The sequence below is a fragment of the Musca vetustissima genome, unplaced genomic scaffold (genome assembly GCF_032173495.1).
Source record: "Musca vetustissima isolate MV318-11 ecotype Yass unplaced genomic scaffold, APGP_CSIRO_Mvet_v1 utg94884, whole genome shotgun sequence".
NCBI classification, from domain to species: Eukaryota; Metazoa; Arthropoda; class Insecta; order Diptera; family Muscidae; genus Musca; species Musca vetustissima.
In genome coordinates this window covers 143,088-151,164 of record NW_026874481.1, presented here as the reverse complement: position 1 = coordinate 151,164, position 8,077 = coordinate 143,088, and positions in this window count along the sequence as shown.

The following is an 8,077-nucleotide window of genomic DNA, read 5'->3' as shown; positions in this document are numbered from 1 at the left end:
TTTGGGTTCACTGTGGAGTGAAGGTTTGGGTTAAGTAGGAAGTTTTGGAAATTCATACTACTGTGTACTACATTTGGTACAATTTGAATTGTGGGTGAATCGATGGAGTTGGAATCCTGAAACTTGGATTTAGGAGTGAAGGTTTGGGTTAAGTAGGAAGTTTTGGAAATACGTACTACTGTGTACTACATTTAATACAATTTGAATTGTGGGTGAACCAATGGTGTTGGAATCCTGAAATTTTTAAATTATTGTGGGGTAGGCTTGTTTAGTTCGTGAACGACCTAGTTCAACTGAACGAGTCAGTCCACTGAACGAGTGAACATAGTTCAGTTTGTATTATTGTCGTTCACTGAACGATTTTGTTTACCAAACGCAGTCGATCTATGAACGACTTAGCTCAATGAACGCCATCGGTCACTGAACGACGTTGAATTTTCTTCTACACCTTCAGTGTTGTTCACCGGTGCACTGACTTTGACCAAAATATGAAGCGAAATTTAAAAGCAAAGCACCTTCATAGACAACCGTGGAGCTGGAAACCACGGAACAGAGACAAAGATTTCCGGAGCAACAACTGCAGCGCAAATAAGTGTGCATCCGAATATAACGGGGTTATGCCATCGACCATCACCAATTAAAAATTAGAGAAAATAGATAGAAAAGCCCTTCGAATGATTGTGAAAGGTCATCATTCTTTACGGTTGGTTGAACTGTCAGAATTTAATTGGAATACGCTGCCATGCCAATTGAACTGAGTAACCATTTGAACGATATAAGCAACTGAACGAAGTGAACGACCTAGTTCATTTTTAAAAAATGATCTAGTTCGTTCGATCACTAAACTGAACGAGATAGCCCAAGACTATTGTAGGAATTTAGGATTGAGGTATGCGGGAAGTTTTGTTGAATGGTTGAGGAGGGTACTTATGAAAATAATGTGTGCTAAATATGGTAAGATTTGGATTTGGGTGAACCTTTAGAGCTCAGTTGATTGTTTAGTTTCTTTTGATATATGCAGTTTTCTGTGAAAATAAAATAATATGTTAATACATGTTTAAATATTTCCCACATTCGCTAACGAAGTAGCGGGCATATGCTAGTGTTTAATAAAAGGTCATGTATTTTACATAACCTCCATATAAAGGGCTCGCCCTAATTTTAATTATATGTGATGGCATTCAGGGCATTTTATAAATTGTAATCAGTGTTCGCAAAAAAACGGTACACTATCGTAGTGTACCGTACCAGGAACACAAACACTAAAAAAATTTTAGCGTTCGTGTTCCGGTACACAAACATTAAAAAATATTTTAGTGTTACTGTTCCGGAGCACAACGAAATTTGTAGTGTACCGCTGTCGGAACACTAAAAATCGTAGTGTACCGCGGTCGGAGCACTAAAAATCGTAGTGTACCGCGGTCGGAACACTAAAAATCGTAGTGTTCCACTGGCCGGAACACTAAAAATCGTAGTGTTCCATTTGGCGGAACACTAAAAATCGTAGTGTTCTACTTGACGGAACACTTAAAATCGTAGTGTTCCATTTGGCGGAACACAAAAAGATGTATTTAGTATGTTTTATTTTTTGTATGAATAAAATTTATATTTTTATTGTTTTTCAATAGATTTAATAAATATAAAACTTTTTAAATTTGTGTTTGTTTATTTTTTATTAAAAATTAGTAATATTTTATTAGCATCAATCGTTTAACATAATAAATATAAAAAAGGTCGTCTAGTGAAAATTCAATCTGATTCCAACTCGCAACTAAAAATTCCATTGGATTTTGGCTGATAATCGATTGCGCTGATCGGAAAAATGTATTGCATAAGACTACCTGTGGAAAATCATAAAAAGGAAGAATATTCCAATAATGGATATGTATATGAAATTCGTTTTTGATATGGTACCTGTTTGTGGCTTTGTAATATTTATCCCAAAATCATAAAAATATGTTTTTCATATCCGCGTAATTTGTACACTTCTTTTAATAAATAAGCAGGTAATAATTATGTTGATTGTGTGACAATCACCAAATTTTGAATATTTTTGCTAACATTTCCTAAAAGTATGAATCATAGGTGGATGCAGGTATAATTGTTTTAAGAAATAATTTTTTCGTACTAACATTTTACAAGGAAATCTCCCAATATTATGGGAAAAATCATGTTCGTTGTGTAAATTAATGAACATTTTAACCAAAGCTGTATAATTTTGTCACAAAAACTGGCCAAAATACATATTTCAAATGAACATTTTCACTTTTGTAATTGCAAATAAAGTTATATTCAGTTTTATTTTTTTTATTATTTAATCTCATTTTACCTAAAAAAAAAAACAGACGTGTATGTACACTACCAGTACAGTTCAAGTAAGTGGAACGCTACGATTTGTATTGTTCCGACCAGTGGAACACTACGATTTTTAGTGTACCACTGCCGGAACACTACGATTTTTAGTGTTCCGGCAAGTGGAACACAACGATTTTTAATGTACCGCAGTCGGTACACTACGATTTTTAGTGTACCACTGCCGGTTCACTACGATTTTTAGTGTACCGCTGTCGGTACACTACGATTTTTTAGTGTACCGCAGCAGGTACACTAAGATTTTCGTTGTGCTCCGGAACAGTAACGCTAAAAATATTTTTAGTGTTTGTGTACCGGTACAGTACGTTATTTTAGTGTACCTATCCACCTTGGTACGGTACAGAACACTATGGAACGGTACCATAATGTTTATTTTCGAACGCTGATTGTAATATTGCATTCCGTGTTATTGGTGGGTTCTGATTTTTCATAACTGAAACGTTCATATAATTCGTATTTTTCTGTATTCTTCGGGATCTTCTGATATAAAGGTCCCGCTCATTTGCCCAACTGATTTTAGATATTTTTCGTTCCGGCCGAACACCACCCTACGTGGTCGTACGCAATGTAGCCATTATGGACATGTCGGACCAAGTTTGGTCCAAAGTTTCAAATAAAGTTTTAAATTGGTCCCATGGTTAGACATTTCGGTCGGAAATTAAATTTTGGCCCGAAAATCTGATTTTGGTCCCTTTTTACGTAAAATTTCGTCCAATTTTATGTACAGTAGGCCTAGTATAGAGATAACATCCTTTTTTGAATTTTTAGGATATTAACTGGCATCCCTAACCTCCATTATCCATGTACTTTTTGTATTACATGGTATTTTTATAAAGTTACTATTACCCATCGGTTTTTTATTATTCTGCTATTCCATACAATGTGATATCGTTGCGTTACAATGCTGCTCCGGTTCCGGCTGCTGCTACTGCTCCTGCAGATTGCTGTGCAAGCATTTTTTCCAATATTTCCTAGATTTGCCGCTATCATTTTAATTTTGCAAGTTTTGCATATCCCCTTAGATGTGAAAACTTTTGGTCTGTCGACTGAATACTTTGTAGTTCAGTTCGGTTGAGTTGAGTTGCTCTGTTTCGTTTCAATTTTTTTTCTTTGTGGAAAATAATTTGTTACATTTTTTTGCTGCTGCTATGACTTCTTTTCTTTTCATTGTAGTTGTTGTCATTGTTATTGTATGCATAATGTGACCAATACATGAACCGTACCATATAGAAAAAAAATTATTTTACGACACATAATTTAAAAATGTGTAGAAAAAAAATTTCGCACATTAACATATGTCGCATAGGATGAGGATAGGGTTATTAAAATAAATCCACACCTAGTTGGCCCTTGAAAAATATTCTTTAATAAATCCACGCCTCAGTTGGCCCTTGAAAAATATTCTTTAATAAATCCACGCCTCAGTTGGCCCTTGAAAAATATTCTTTAATAAATCCACGCCTCAGTTGGCCCTTGAAAAATATTCTTTAATAAATCCACGCCTCAGTTGGCCCTTGAAAAATATTCTTTAATAAATCCACGCCTCAGTTGGCCCTTGAAAAATATTCTTTAATAAATCCACGCCTCAGTTGGCCCTTGAAAAATATTCTTTAATAAATCCACGCCTCAGTTGGCCCTTGAAAAATATTCTTTAATAAATCCACGCCTCAGTTGGCCCTTGAAAAATATTCTTTAATAAATCCACGCCTCAGTTGGCCCTTGAAAAATATTCTTTAATAAATCCACGCCGTTGGCCCTTGAAAAATATTCTTTAATATATCCACGCCTCAGTTGGCCCTTGAAAAATATTCTTTAATAAATCCACGCCTCAGTTGGCCCTTGAAAAATATTCTTTAATAAATCCACGCCTCAGTTGGCCCTTGAAAAATATTCTTTAATAAATCCACGCCTCAGTTGGCCCTTGAAAAATATTCTTTAATAAATCCACGCCTCAGTTGGCCCTTGAAAAATATTCTTTAATAAATCCACGCCTCAGTTGGCCCTTGAAAAATATTCTTTAATAAATCCACGCCTCAGTTGGCCCTTGAAAAATATTCTTTAATAAATCCACGCCTCAGTTGGCCCTTGAAAAATATTCTTTAATAAATCCACGCCTCAGTTGGCCCTTGAAAAATATTCTTTAATAAATCCACGCCTCAGTTGGCCCTTGAAAAATATTCTTTAATAAATCCACGCCTCAGTTGGCCCTTGAAAAATATTCTTTAATAAATCCACGCCTCAGTTGGCCCTTGAAAAATATTCTTTAATAAATCCACGCCTCAGTTGGCCCTTGAAAAATATTCTTTAATAAATCCACGCCTCAGTTGGCCCTTGAAAAATATTCTTTAATAAATCCACGCCTCAGTTGGCCCTTGAAAAATATTCTTTAATAAATCCACGCCTCAGTTGGCCCTTGAAAAATATTCTTTAATAAATCCACGCCTCAGTTGGCCCTTGAAAAATATTCTTTAATAAATCCACGCCTCAGTTGGCCCTTGAAAAATATTCTTTAATAAATCCACGCCTCAGTTGGCCCTTGAAAAATATTCTTTAATAAATCCACGCCTCAGTTGGCCCTTGAAAAATATTCTTTAATAAATCCACGCCTCAGTTGGCCCTTGAAAAATATTCTTTAATAAATCCACGCCTCAGTTGGCCCTTGAAAAATATTCTTTAATAAATCCACGCCTCAGTTGGCCCTTGAAAAATATTCTTTAATAAATCCACGCCTCAGTTTGGCCCTTGAAAAATATTCTTTAATAAATCCACGCCTCAGTTGGCCCTTGAAAAATATTCTTTAATAAATCCACGCCTCAGTTGGCCCTTGAAAAATATTCTTTAATAAATCCACGCCTCAGTTGGCCCTTGAAAAATATTCTTTAATAAATCCACGCCTCAGTTGGCCCTTGAAAAATATTCTTTAATAAATCCACGCCTCAGTTGGCCCTTGAAAAATATTCTTTAATAAATCCACGCCTCAGTTGGCCCTTGAAAAATATTCTTTAATAAATCCACGCCTCAGTTGGCCCTTGAAAAATATTCTTTAATAAATCCACGCCTCAGTTGGCCCTTGAAAAATATTCTTTAATAAATCCACGCCTCAGTTGGCCCTTGAAAAATATTCTTTAATAAATCCACGCCTCAGTTGGCCCTTGAAAAATATTCTTTAATAAATCCACGCCTCAGTTGGCCCTTGAAAAATATTCTTTAATAAATCCACGCCTCAGTTGGCCCTTGAAAAATATTCTTTAATAAATCCACGCCTCAGTTGGCCCTTGAAAAATATTCTTTAATAAATCCACGCCTCAGTTGGCCCTTGAAAAATATTCTTTAATAAATCCACGCCTCAGTTGGCCCTTGAAAAATATTCTTTAATAAATCCACGCCTCAGTTGGCCCTTGAAAAATATTCTTTAATAAATCCACGCCTCAGTTGGCCCTTGAAAAATATTCTTTAATAAATCCACGCCTCAGTTGGCCCTTGAAAAATATTCTTTAATAAATCCACGCCTCAGTTGGCCCTTGAAAAATATTCTTTAATAAATCCACGCCTCAGTTGGCCCTTGAAAAATATTCTTTAATAAATCCACGCCTCAGTTGGCCCTTGAAAAATATTCTTTAATAAATCCACGCCTCAGTTGGCCCTTGAAAAATATTCTTTAATAAATCCACGCCTCAGTTGGCCCTTGAAAAATATTCTTTAATAAATCCACGCCTCAGTTGGCCCTTGAAAAATATTCTTTAATAAATCCACGCCTCAGTTGGCCCTTGAAAAATATTCTTTAATAAATCCACGCCTCAGTTGGCCCTTGAAAAATATTCTTTAATAAATCCACGCCTCAGTTGGCCCTTGAAAAATATTCTTTAATAAATCCACGCCTCAGTTGGCCCTTGAAAAATATTCTTTAATAAATCCACGCCTCAGTTGGCCCTTGAAAAATATTCTTTAATAAATCCACGCCTCAGTTGGCCCTTGAAAAATATTCTTTAATAAATCCACGCCTCAGTTGGCCCTTGAAAAATATTCTTTAATAAATCCACGCCTCAGTTGGCCCTTGAAAAATATTCTTTAATAAATCCACGCCTCAGTTGGCCCTTGAAAAATATTCTTTAATAAATCCACGCCTCAGTTGGCCCTTGAAAAATATTCTTTAATAAATCCACGCCTCAGTTGGCCCTTGAAAAATATTCTTTAATAAATCCACGCCTCAGTTGGCCCTTGAAAAATATTCTTTAATAAATCCACGCCTCAGTTGGCCCTTGAAAAATATTCTTTAATAAATCCACGCCTCAGTTGGCCCTTGAAAAATATTCTTTAATAAATCCACGCCTCAGTTGGCCCTTGAAAAATATTCTTTAATAAATCCACGCCTCAGTTGGCCCTTGAAAAATATATCTTTAATAAATCCACGCCTCAGTTGGCCCTTGAAAAATATTCTTTAATAAATCCACGCCTCAGTTGGCCCTTGAAAAATATTCTTTAATAAATCCACGCCTCAGTTGGCCCTTGAAAAATATTCTTTAATAAATCCACGCCTCAGTTGGCCCTTGAAAAATATTCTTTAATAAATCCACGCCTCAGTTGGCCCTTGAAAAATATTCTTTAATAAATCCACGCCTCAGTTGGCCCTTGAAAAATATTCTTTAATAAATATTCTTTAATAAATAATATTCTTGAAAAATATTCTTTAATAAATCCACGCCTCAGTTGGCCCTTGAAAAATATATTGTTTGGTATTGAATCGAAATGTCTACGTCGCATAAATATTCCTTAAGTAGGAAGATTATAAAATCGTATGTTTTATGACATGCCTTCATTCGGATTTTTTTTTCTGGAAAAGTTTTGAATACTTTTGGTGTTGATATGCATTTCATGGGAATAACTTTTTTATATCGCTATTTATGAATATTGTTTTGCATAAACATGCTTTGATGTGTTTGCTTGTTGACAAATTTTTTTCGAAAAAAAATCAAATTCAATATTTAAACGGAATAGTTTTGTAAAAAAATAAGAGTGGATTTTTAAAGAATATTTTCTCGAGGTCTGCTAAATAGGCGTGTATTTTTAAAAAAATATTTTCTAGAGGTCTGCCAAAGCAATTAGATGTAGATTTAAAAAAAAATATAAATTTTTATATTTTAATTAATTTTTAATATTTAAAGTATTGATTTCAAAACTGTGAAAATTAAATGTTGTTGTCTCACTGACCACTAAAAATTAAATTTATTAAATTTTCACACATGTCACCCTAGATAGGAATCAAAAAAAGTCCTGTCATTAGTTTCGACTGTGTGTGGCAATAAAAAATACAACGAACTTGCGGCTATCTAAAACAGTAGTGGAAAGCAAAAATAAATCAAAGAACGACGGAGGCACCAAAACAACACCTGCATCCTATTAACGTTTCAACAACAACCAAATCAAAAAATTTAACCGCAATATGTCAATCAGACGGAATATACTAGAGTTCTCTCCCTCCACCATCCTCCCTCACGCGATTCAGCAGACATATTTTTTCTATTTCCTCGATATCGATAGGGCAATTTTGGTTTTCACTTTCGAATTTTGTGGTCAATGAATCTACAATAAAAACAATGTCTGTCATTTGTTGTTGTTGTTGGTTAAATTTTTCATTATATCCTTCCTTGAACTCTTCACACACACACACGCAAAATTAGAAAGAATAAATCGAATCGAAAAAAAG